Consider the following 13378-nt stretch of genomic DNA (forward strand, 5'->3'; position numbering starts at 1 on the left):
ATGGTGAAGTGGAGCAGCTGGGCTGATTGGGACCAGCCACACCTGAGCTGGCTGCTGGCTGAGGGAGACGCCCAGCCCTTGCCCTTCTATGGCGTGCAGGGGAGGGACTAGGAACGTGTGGCACAACAGTACCCCTCCCCTTACGGGAGGCACCGGACGACCGTCCTGGGACGCCTGGATTGTCCCGGTAGAAGTCGTCCAACAGGGAGGGGTCAGCAAAGTAGGACCGGGGCACCCAGCTACGGTCTTCAGGGCCGAAGCCGTCCCAGTCCACTAAGTACTGGAAACCTCTCCCCCGACGACGGACGGCGAGGAGCTTCCGGACTGTCCAAACAGGGTCACCGCCAGCCAGGAGTCGAGGGGGCGGAGGAGCCGAAACCGGCGGAGACAAGGAGCTGGTGGCCACAGGCTTAAGCTGGGACACATGGAACACGGGATGAACCTTGAGAGCAGGAGGAAGATCCAGACGAACCGCAGTGGGGCTGATGATACGGTCCACGGTGTAGGGGCCGACAAACCGGGGATTCAACTTGCGGGTAGAAGTCTGGGAGGTCTGGAGGGGCAGGTCCCGGGCCAACAGCCAAACCTTCTGGCCAGGCTGGTAGACAGGAGCACGCACCCTCCGCCGGTTGGCACACCGCTGGGCACTCACGGAAGCACGGAGTAGCGCAGCCCGGGCAGCCTTCCAGATGCGTCGGCACCGGCGGAGGTGGGCCTTGGTGGACGGGACCGCCACCTCCAGCTCCTGTTGGGGAAACAGAGGAGGTCGGTAACCCAGTGAGCATTGAAAAGGCGACATACCGGTGGCGGAGCTCTCCATGGTGTTGAGGGAATACTCCACCCAAGCTAGGTACTTGGCCCAGGAAGAGGGGTTGCTGGAGGCCACGCAGCGAAGAGCCGCCTCGACTGCCTGGTTGGCACGCTCCGCCTGCCCATTGGACTGCGGATGGTACCCAGAGGAGAGGCTGGCCGTGGCCCCAATTCCCTTGCAAAAGGCCTGCCACACCTTGGAGATGAATTGGGGACCACGGTCGGACACGATGTCAGCAGGGATTCCGTGGAGGCGGACGACATGGAGGGTGAGGAGGTCCGCCGTTTCAGCAGCAGAAGGGAGCTTGGAGAGAGGAACAAAGTGGACTGCTTTAGAGAACCGGTCGACCACGGTCAGGATGGTGTCACAGCCCTGGGACACCGGGAGCCCAGTAACGAAGTCCATGGCTATGTGTGACCAAGGTCGACTCGGAATGGGGAGGGGTTGTAGGAGACCTGCCGGAGGGCGATGGGACGCCTTACTACGGGCACAGACGGTGCAGGCGGCTACAAACTCCCTGACATCCTTCTTAAGGGTGGGCCACCAGAACCTCTGGCCGATGAACCCCGCTGTCCGGCGCTCTCCGGGATGACAGGCAACACGACTGGAGTGACCCCACTCCAACACCTGTGGACGGACAGCATCAGGGACAAACTGCTTGTTCTGAGGACCATTGCCCGGGTCGGGCTGGGCCAGAAGGGCCTGTCTCACCACCGAGTCGATGGCCCAGGTGACAACACCTACCACCCGGGCAGGGGGAACGATGGTGTTGGAACTCTCCTGGATAGTGGGTTTATCGCCAGGGAACTGTCGGGATAGAGCGTCAGCCTTGACGTTCTTGGAGCCCGGGCGGTAGGTGAGAGTGTAATCGAACCGGCTGAAGAATAGGGCCCAGCGGGCCTGCCTGGAGTTAAGCCTCTTCGCCGTCCTCAAGTAGGTCAGATTCTTGTGGTCTGACCACACGATGAACGGCAGCTTCGCTCCCTCCAACCAGTGTCTCCACTCCCTCAGAGCGTCGTGGACTGCCAGCAACTCCTTGTTACCCACGTCGTAATTCCTCTCAGCGGAGTCGAAGGTCCTGGAGAAATAAGCGCACGGATGCACCCTCTGGTCCTCCTCAGACCGCTGGGAGAGGATGGCTCCGACGCCCGTATCTGAAGCATCCACTTCCACGATGAATTGCCTCTCCGGGTCAGGGTGGACGAGCACAGGAGCTGTAGAGAACAAGCCCTTGAGCTTGGAGAAAGCTGCCTCAGCTTCGGGGGTCCAGGAAAAGGGGCATGAGATGGAGGTAAGGGCATTGAGAGGGGCAGCAATCTGACTGAATCCCTTGATGAACCGGCGTACAAAACCGGCGAAACCCAGGAAGCCTCTGAGCTGAGTCCGGTTAGTGGGACGCGGCCACTCCTCCACTGCCTTGACCTTGGCGGGATCAGCACGCATCTGTCCAGATTCCACAACGTTTCCAAGGTATGTCACAGAGTCAGAGTGGAACTCACACTTTTCGGCTTTGACAAAGAGGCGGTTCTCCAACAGCCGCTGGAGAACTAGGCGGACATGCTGGTGGTGTTCCTCCAAGGACCTGGAGAAGATGAGGATGTCGTCCAGGTAGACCACCACAAAGACGTTTAGCATGTCTCTTAGCACGTCGTTCACGAGGGCTTGGAAGACAGCCGGGGCATTGGAAAGGCCAAAGGGCACCACGAGGTACTGGAAATGGCCGAGATGGGTGTTGAAGGCCGTCTTCCATTCGTCGCCCTCCCTGATCCGGACTAGGTGGTAGGCGTTGCGGAGATCTAGCTTAGTGAACACCCGGGCGTGAGTAAGTGGCTCAAAAGTGGAACTAATCAGGGGGAGTGGATACTTATTCTTCACCGTGATGTCATTAAGACCGCGATAGTCGATACAAGGCCTCAGGCCGCCATCCTTCTTAGCCACAAAAAAGAAGCCTGCCCCAAGGGGAGAAGACGATGGTCTTATTATGCCTGAGAGCAGGGACTCTGCAATATAATTGCGCATCGCCTCCTTCTCCGGAAGGGAGATGTTGTAGAGACGCCCCTTAGGATGGGACGCCCCAGGAAGGAGGTCGATGGCACAATCATATGGCCGGTGAGGGGGAAGTGAAAGGGCTTCATCCTTACTAAACACCAGGGCAAGGTCAAGATAGACAGCGGGAACACCAGTGACATCAGGAGGAGAGGACATGGGCCTGGGACCACTGGGAGGAGACAGGGCGGAGCGCAGACAGGCCGCATGGCATGCTGTGCTCCAACCCAGGATCCGGCCAGAGGCCCAAGAGATGTGAGGTTCATGCCTCTCCAACCAAGGTCTACCTAACACCAGAGGCGCAGTGGGGGCGTGCAGAACAAAAAAGCGTATGGACTCAGAGTGATTACCCGAAAGAGTGAGCGTGAGAGGTTCAGTGGAAAAGGAAATAGTACCCAAGGAGTGCCCGTCGATAGCCCGGGGAGACAGAGTGCGATCTAAGGGAACTAAAGGGATGCCCGCCTGTCGAGCTAAGGAAATGTCCATTAGGCTCTCGTCTGCCCCAGAGTCAATGAGGGCACTAACAGCCAGTGTCTCTTTGTCCCAGGCCAGGGTAGCGGGGAAAAGACGGTTGGGACTACTCTTGGGCTGGGAAAAGGCTGCTTTGCTCACCAGTATAGCCCCTACCGGCGAGCTCGGTCTTTTGGGCGGGTTGGGCAGGCCTTGATGTAGTGTCCTGGCTCTCCACAGTAGAGACACAGCTGGTTGCTCAGCCTCTGTTCCCTCTCCGCTCGTGAGAGCCGTGCTCGGTCGATCTCCATGGGCTCTCCAGGCCCGGCTGTAGAAGGAGGCGGGGGAGGCGGAGTTGAGCTGGAAGACGGTGAAGCGGTTGACACCGAAGCGGAGCGATTGGGCATAGGGTGAAGAGAGCTTCGTTGGGCTCGGTCCGCACGGCGCTCCTGAAGCCGAGTGTCCATCTTGAGGGCCAGTGATATGAGATCACTAAGGGTCCTTGGGCTGTCGCGGACAATGAGATCCTTAACAGCATCACTCAGCCCCTTGCGATAGACACTTAGGAGGGCGTGGTCATTCCAATGGCTTTCGGCAGCAAGGATCCGGAACTCCAGCGTATACTGGGCCACTGAACGCGCCCCCTGGCGGACAACGAGCAAACGGCTAGAAGCGTCCTGTCCGTCTGCAGGATGATCAAACACAGCCCGGAACTCACTCTTGAACTGTGAGTAGACGGTGGCAAAAGCTGGGTTGTTCTCTACCGCTGCAATAGCCCAGCTGAGGGCCTCGTCGACCAGGAGGGACATGACCAGAGCAATCTTGGACCCATCGGAAGAGTATCTGGAAGGCTGGTGTGTGAAGAGTAACTCACACTGTGCCAAGAAGCCCCTGCTCTGATCAAAATTACCATCAAACGGCCTAGGGCTAGCTAAGCCAGGCTCAGACCGAGGCCGCTGTGGGGCGGGGAGAACGGGGATAGCAGGCATGTTGGAAGTACTGGGTCCAGAGCCGGGAACGGGAGTAGGATTTCCTCTGGCAGAGACATGGGCAGTAAGGGCATCCAGGGACCGTTGTATGCCTGCCAAGGCTCCTGCTAAATCGTTAACCTGGGTAGATAGTGTAGCCATAGCACCAACGGTGGTTTGGGATGTCTGCTCAAGAACAGAAATTTGGGACTGGACAGTGGGGAAGGCCTTACTTAATTCCTGCTGCAAAACTGATAATTCTGTAGCCTGGCCAAATACAAATTCTCTTAATTCTGGGGGGGGCTGGTTCTCTGCCCCTGGAGCCCCGGCTTGGCTCATGATGGCTTGAATATTCTGTTACGCTCGACCGGTGCTGCGTAGCCAAATGTGCCGGGGACCCCAAAGGCAAAGACACTGAGCCAGGAACAGGAGTAAAAGGAATTTTATTAAATAATAAACGTTACGGTGGGAGGGAAAGTCCTGGGGAGGTGAGAGGGTTTTTGTAATCCAGGAAGTAAGGAAGCGAAGCTCTGGTGGAGAGGGCGGAGGAGCGTGGATGGAGCTGGGTTTGAGGAGGAGGGAGCCTGGGACAAAAAGAGAACAAAGTTAGCATCGAACATACAAAGTAGCTTTTTAGAGAAACTCAGGAACACAAGTTAACAGCCGGCAACACTAACCACAGTAGTTAATATTCAAGCATCGGGCGTCGGTTCTCAGCAGCTTATATTGGCCAGCTCCTGATGATGGTGAAGTGGAGCAGCTGGGCTGATTGGGACCAGCCACACCTGAGCTGGCTGCTGGCTGAGGGAGACGCCCAGCCCTTGCCCTTCTATGGCGTGCAGGGGAGGGACCAGGAACGTGTGGCACAACACATGAGGGAGGATGAACCCTGGTTAAACTGTTGTCTCTCTACCATGTGTGTCAGACTGTCAGTATGTACTGTTACTATGTTACTGTATGTGAGGTCGATGAATTGACTTTGTCGATGAATTGACTTGACTTGATATTTTGAATGTCTCTTTAAGACTTCAACATGGAAAAAAATTATAAATACATAAATACACTCCAAATGTCTCTGTGGGTAAACAAACAAAGTGCCTTCTTGTGTAAATGTGCAAACGCTCACAACAAGCAAACGCTCCAAGTAAGGCCGACCGATCTGTTTTCTTTATCGCAGCCGTCTCAGATGACGGAAGCCTGAAATTATAGCACAATAGCAGTCTGATATTCCGCTGCAGCTCCCCTCTCTGTGATAATTGGATTTCTACCTAATTATCCTGACACAGACTCTTGGAAAGCAGCTGGTGTGAAACAAGTGTCAGTTTATTACATTCCGTGAGAGTCTGCAGGAGGAGTGGGGTTGTAACAGTAATGCATTGTAATGTAATTGTAGTGTATTGTAATGTATTCAGCCACGGGCAGCTCGCTGTGGCAGTGGCAGATATCAAGACACGGATGGTGTGCTGCTTTGAATGCGGGATAATTACATTTACATTTCTACATTTGTGTGTGGCTATCTCTCGCTTACCTTCTGTCTCATTTCCTACTCTTTCGCTCCCTGTCACTCTCTTTCTCTCTCTGAACCACAACCAGAAGAATCAGAAACACCTAATTGCCACTTCTTGTGCGGTTTTATACAAAGGATTAGTGTTGTCACATGCTTCATTGACAACCTAACGTAAACTATTAACACTGAACAACTGACAAAGTACATGCACATACAGGACTCCATGACTCACGAGTACAACACAACATTACAAAACAAACTTATACACGTGCTCGCACGCATGCACACGGTAGTGGAAGAAGTACTATTTCTTTTTTACTTTAAGTAAAAGTAGCAATACTTAGCAATAGTAGCTCCTCACTGGCAGTACGATACGACAGCAGTGACAACACAGAAATGCGTGTGGGGAGGAATTAATTGGCATAACGACTAAATTGTGGAGAAAAAGTTGTGAAAAATAATTGGCTACTCTAAATTAAAAAAAAATAATAAGAAAAAAAGTACAAAAAAAAACCCAAAATATATAAATTCTTGGTTACAAGTAAAAGGCCATGTATTCCAAATTTGACTTCAGTAAAAGTAGGCCTACACAAGTATCGGTGTCTAAATATTCTTGGACCAAAGGGACCAAAGTAAAAGTAGTGTACTCACACGTTGTGACATGTTGTGAGCTTGAAGATTGACATTGGTGATTTTCAAATCAAGTAACTAGTTTTCAAATAATTGTACTGGAGTGAAAAGTATTGTGTTGCTTTCCAACACTGCACACACGCACGCACGCACGCACGCACACAGGGACCACTAGATGACACTATATTAGATTGCTCAACCAATGCCACTCTGCATGCTATAGTTTATCAAACTGAAACAATTAGGTTAGGTGAAGCAAACAGCATCAAACCCAGTGGCGCAACCAGTTATCATTCTGAACTCACTGTCATATTCTCTGCTGCCTCTTCCAATAATTAGCTACTGCACCAGGACTTTCAGACACACTACAGTGATGGCTACTCTATCATATGTGTTCTATATGAATACACCTGGAAAACACATCACCTTTGTTTATAACATCATATCATGTGTGTTATGTGGAGCATGTACAAGTAAAGGGAATATTAAATTGACATCTTATTTATCAGTTTTAGTATCTGAATCTGTGTGTGTGTATGTGTATGTGTATGTGTATGTGTATGTGTATGTGTATGTGTATGTGTATGTGTATGTGTGTGTGTGTGTGTGTGTGCGCGCGTGTTTCTTTCCCTCACATAACCCGAGCACTATCCAACCGATCGACTTCAAAATTGGCGTGATCTGACGGTGTGTTGTGCCGAGTGTAGTATATGAGTGAGTGAGTGTGTGTGTGTGTGTGTGTGTGTGTGTGTGTGTGTGTGTGTGTGTGTGTGTGTGTGTGTGTGTGTGTGTGTGTGTGTGTGTGTGTGTGTGTGTGTGTGTGTGTGTGTGTGTGTGTGTGTGTGTGTGTGTGTGTGTGTGTGTGTGTCTTTCCATCACCTAACTCGAGCACCATCCAACCGATTGACTTCAAAATTGGCGTGGACCTGAGGGTGTGTTGTGCCGAGTGGTAAGTCGATTGGATTGGCATTCGTCCATAACAGACAATCCCAAAAATCCCCTGAATCTGTGTGTGTCTGTGTGTCTGTCTGTCTCTCTGAATCCTTTTTATACCCATATATCTGTATTTGAGATCTCTGTATTTGTCCAGAACCAAAAATAAAGATGCTGGAGTATTTCTAATTTTCAATACTTTTACTCATTATATCTTAGAGGCAAATATTGTACTTTTACTCCACTACAATTATTGGACAACTTTAGTTACTATTTTCTCTGTAGATGTTAAATATTATTACAAAACATACGTTAACCACTTCAGCCCTATAATAGACATCTGCTATTTGAAAATAGCCGATCTACAAGCTCACAACACGTCGCATAGATTGCTATTTTCAAATGATTTTATACATTTTGAAAACATTTTGAAAACATGAGTACTTTTGCTTTAGGTACTTTAAGTACATTTCGATGCCAATACTTTTGTACTTTTACACAAGTAAAGTTTTGATTCCAGACTTTTATTCTACATTGCAGTATGGATACTTTTACTTATGTAAAAAAAATAGCTTTAAAGTACTACGGTGACTACTGCTAGTACCTTTATTAAAGTACTATTTTACAACTTCAACTTTTAGGAAAGGTACTTCCTAAAAGTAGCCCATACCCTAGGTGGGGTTGGCGAAAGGGCCTACTCTGTGTGGAGTTTGCATGTTCTCCCCGTGTCTCCTAGGGTAGTTAATACCCTCACAAAAACATGTAGTAATCCTGGTCACTATACTGCCTCCCCCATGACAGCCGGGGCGCCTGATGGAGGGGAAGGGAACTGGTTGGAATAACGTGTTCCTTCCACGCGCTACGTCCAACCAGGGAAACTCCCCCCTGTCAGGTGACAAGAAGGTCAGTTGGCTCTCATGCCTGAAGGAAGCATGAGCTCGGCCCTGGCCTCCCTACTGTGGGGGACTGGTGTAGTGCTGGTGTAGGGCTGGTGTAGCGCCCAGGATCACTTAGGAAATTGGCACCGGGTGAAAAAAATGGGTTACAAAAATCGCGGGATAAACATTTTAGAAAAAAAAAAGAAAAGAAAAAAAAAGTAGCCTACTACTGCTTCTATCATTATAGTAGTAGTAGTATAGTATATACATTATACTATTATAGTAGCCTACTACTTGTGTGAGAATCTGCATGCTTGTGTGCACCAGTTCATATGTGTGTGCGTGTGTGTGTGCGTGTGCGTGTGCGTGTGCGTGTGCGTGTGCGTGTGCGTGTGCGTGTGCGTGTGTGTGTGCGTGTGCGTGTGCGTGTGCGTGTGCGTGTGTGTGTGTGTGTGTGTGTGTGCATACGCAGGTGCATTTCAGCAGATTGAGTTAATCTGTTTTCTCTCACACAGAGAACAAATGGAGCATGGCTCTAAGTAGAATTCCCATAACTGGATTTACTGCTGTATACTGCTGTGTCTTGCTATGTGTTTGTGTGCATGAGCAAAAAAACAAACATCTGTTGATGTGCGTGTGTGTTAATACATTTTCTCACACACACACACACACACACACACACACACACACACACACACACACACACACACACACACACACACACACACACACACAGTACTGCCTGTTTAATTGAGGTGGTAATGTATCTGCTGACTGGTTAATTAAATTCTGTCCAGATAGCCTAGCCTAAAGTATTATAGATTCAAGATTTCAAAGACTTCATTTGTCACACGCTGCTAGACTGTGTGCTAAGTAACGTAATGTCCAACATATAAAACACTAGATATAATACAAGCTATTTAATAACAAGTTTATACAAGTTTATATGCTATAGCATCTTACTTGTATTATAAACTTGCAAGGGGAAAAATATCAGTGATGTCAGACACAACAGAGCCCCGTGGACCGGCAGTGCGACATAAATGTGACAAATAAACAAATAAACTTGCCTTGAAATATAAATCAGGCTTCTAGCCTGGCTCCACCCCCTGAATCGCTAGCTTCGCATTCAGGGTCTGGTGACGCTGTCGAAGGCGGGCTTTTCTCGGTTGAAAATCTGTATGGCGAATCGGGATCGGGATAATCCAGTATTAACCAATCGCCAAAGAGTCCAACTTTGGCCACGCCCCCATCTCAGAAATCGGCTGCACTGAGAGGGCTTTCAGACTGAATAATGGAGTGAAACGAAATGAAAATTCAGGCTGAGTATCAGGCTTCAACACTTAAACCTTCTTCTTAGTTAACCGTATTCCCATGGGCCCTATACCTAGTTGACCGTATTCCCATGGGCCCTAATATAGGCCTACTTAGTTGACCGTATTGCCATGGGCCCTAGACTTAGCTGACTGGATTCGCATGGGCTACACCAAATATCAATATCTATCAAATATCCGAAAATAGCCGATGTACAAGCTCACAACGTGTCGCTGTGTGACGCGCTGTGAGCTTGATCGGCTATTTTCGGTGGATGTTCGCGCCAGAATACAGGCGCTAGGGTTCAAGTGGTTAATGCTTCCCTGCTGCAGTGTCCTGGCATCAACTGCTTCAGTGCGTGTAGTTCGCACTGACGTGTTAGCTCCCATTAGCCTAGCAGCCTGGAATAAAAGCTTAGGCTAACAGGACAGACGGCTGTCTCAACACACTCTGGAATCAACACAAAGTAGCCCCCCTGGACCACTGGCACGCTATAAGACCCTGCATGCGTGTGTGTGTGTGTGCGTGTGTGTGTCTGTGTGAGCAATCTGAGCATGGATGAGAGTGAGTGAGTGAGTGAGTGTGTGAGTGTGTGTGTGTGAGAGAGAGTTACATGAGATGTTACATGACCTGCTTGAGCCATGTTATATATAGACGTGTGTGTGTGTGTGTGTTTATCTTAAGTATGTTGTCATGTTCAACAGTGAAATATTTTGTCCACTCAGCCATGTGGAGACATCTCCACGTTTCACGTACATGTACACTTAATGGGGTGACTGTGTGTGTGTGTGTGTGTGTGTGTGTGTGTGTGTGTGTGTGTGTGTGTGTGTGTGTGTGTGTGTGTGTGTGTGTGTGTGTGTGTGTGTGTGTGTGTGTGTCTCTTTCAGGTGTGTCAACAAGGGGCAACCCCCTGTCCCTTGTCCATAATAGACATTAAAAAATGTTATGTACAACCTTTCCCTCTCTCTCTCACACACACACACACACACACACACACACACACACACACACACACACACACACACACACACACACACACACACACACACACACACACACACACACACACACACACACACACACACACAGTCACCCCATTAAGTGTACATGTACGTGAAACGTGGAGATGTCTCCACATGGCTGAGTGGACAAAATATTTCACTGTTGAACATGACAACATACTTAAGATAAACACACACACACACACACACTCACACACACACACACACACACACACACACACACACACACACACACACAGACAGACAGACAGACAGACAGACAGACAGACAGACAGACAGACAGACAGACAGACAGACAGACAGACAGACAGACAGACAGACAGACAGACAGACAGACAGACAGACAGACAGACAGACAGACAGACAGACAGACAGGTGATTACAAACAGCAGTAGTACTAATTCTAGGCAGGAGAGGGCACTAGCTGACAGGATCAAATGTAATTTGTATCTTGTCTCTTGGAGGGATGAGGGGGATTATTATTTTAGATAACTTGATAAAGAATTGTTGTATTTTGTCCCAAAAAAAGCACCTGATTGAATTTGAAGACAGGGAGAGAAATACAAAGAGAGGGGGAGGGGAGTGTTAGCGTGATAAGGCAACAGGAGGAAAGTATGATTGAACTTTTGATTAGACAAGATGAGAGCTCAACATGGGGTTGATTAAAACGACTGAAGGAGAGAGAGAGAGAGAGAGAGAGAGAGAGAGAGAGAGAGAGGGAGAGGGAGAGGGAGAGGGAGAGAGATGGAGAGGGGTAGAGTAGGGCTGCAAAATATTAGGCAAGCCAAGGCAAACTGGTTCAGTTATTGTACTGATATAATGACAAGGTTTTCTCATGACTAATCTAGAGGAGAACAGTCCATCTGATAAATAACATAATGATGTAATGATTACCGGTCTTGCACATTATGTGTTCACACTCACAGAGATGTCACGTTGTATCTGGTGAAATTATGTAACTCCTGTTTTTTTATAGCACATCTTACAAAAATATAGAATGTCATTTTATCCAATATCATTCACAGCCCTAGGGTAGAGAGAGAGAGAGAGAGAGGGAGAGGGGGAGAGAGAGAGATGTAGAGAAAGTCATCATCCTCACCTCCACCCTCTTCAACATGTCAAGAAGCAGGGAGTACAGCAGAGGGTTTGGCCACATGTCATCATGATGATATTACTATGATGTACCCTCTCAGTCTGGTTATAGATAGTTGAAAATCATAACCTTTTTTTCAGCATTCTTCTTAACCCATTAAAACCTGAGGCCCATTCTACAAAATGTATTTTAAATCCAGTTCAACAGTTTTATTTATTTAAATGTATGTTGCTATAATATCAGTGGTTCTCAAACTTTTTCATGTCAAGGACCCCCAAACTTATATGTATTTGGCCGTGGACCTCCATCTCAAAATATTTTCTTCCAGGGACCCCCTGCAGAAACAAAGATTTGAGTTACAAATGTTCGCTTTAAAAATGTATATTCAAAGATTTGCACACATTTTCACGAAAAAAAAAAGCAGATCTACAAGCTCATAGCCCGGCACAATTGGTGCCGCGCTATGAGCTTGTTGTTAATGTAGTGCTGTAGGGAGAGAGAAGGGGTCTGAGGGGAGGGTGAAGAGATGGAAAGAGAGAGGGAAATGCAGGGAGAGAGGTAGAGAGAAAGGGAGAGCTGGAGGGAAATGGAGAGAGAGAAAGAATAATGGGTGAGTGCCCATCTCTCTCTCTCTCTCTCTCTCTCTCTCTCTCTCTCTCTCTCTCTCTCTCTCTCTCTCTCTCTCTCTCCAGACCAAACACCTGCAGACCACAAAAGCAAACACATGCAGCCAGCAACCCCTCAGTATGACTTGCTATACTTACACTGTTAAATACTCAGTGTTAACTTGAAGCTGCATTATGGAACTTTCCTGTTTCCTGTGCGCAAGTGCTGGGATAATAAGAGTCTGCCTTCTTGCTTGTCAAGCCTTCATGTTGTGATACAACACTGTTGAAGGCTTGAAGTTGACACCGAAAGGCGTCGCGAAAAGTTCCGTGAGTGCTGGTATCCTCTGTTATCGTAAGTACTGTAAACATAACATACAAAGCATAATATGGCATGACATATTTCTTTTTTTTTAATCACACACAAATTTAAATATTTAATATATGCATCTTTTTATGTATATTTCATATCACCTTTTAGTCCCATGAGTGCTGGCATGCTAATAAAGCCATTCTGATTTTGACAAAGAGTGGGTGTGTGAGAAATAGAGAGATAAAGAGAGAGATAAGTGAAACTAGACAGCAGGCCTCTTCCTTTTTCCTCCTGTTCTCTGAGGACCCCTGTTTTCTCTTCAGGCAGTGCCATGAACAAACATTTGTGTGTGTGTGCGTGTGCGTGTGCGTGTGCGTGTGCGTGTGCGTGTGCGCACGTGCGTGCGTGTGTGTGTGTGTGTGTGCGCGCGTGCACGTATCTGTGTGCGCATGTGTGTGCGTAATTAAGGGTTCTCTCCTGGGGGAGTCGCTTAGGGCCAACATGGATATAGAGCCAGCCGGCTGGCTCCATTCTCACTGTGGCCCAAAGGGCCCCCTGTTCCTGTCCTACTTACCTCTGCCACCAGGTAGAGAGAGAGAGAGAGAGAAAGAGAGACATACAGACAGACAGACAGACAGACAGACAGAAAAGGGTACATTAGTTGACAAAAACTAAACAAACAACAAAACAAAATAGCAAAAGCAAATTCATTAAAAAGAGTAGGAAAATTGAGGAACGGATATCAACAGAGGGAGGGATGGAGAGAGTGTGAAAAAGAGAGTTAGGACAAAAGAAAGAGGAGTGAAAT

This window comes from Gymnoscopelus braueri (assembly GCF_963280865.1).
Source record: "Gymnoscopelus braueri genome assembly, chromosome: 9".
Lineage (NCBI taxonomy): Eukaryota > Metazoa > Chordata > Actinopteri > Myctophiformes > Myctophidae > Gymnoscopelus > Gymnoscopelus braueri.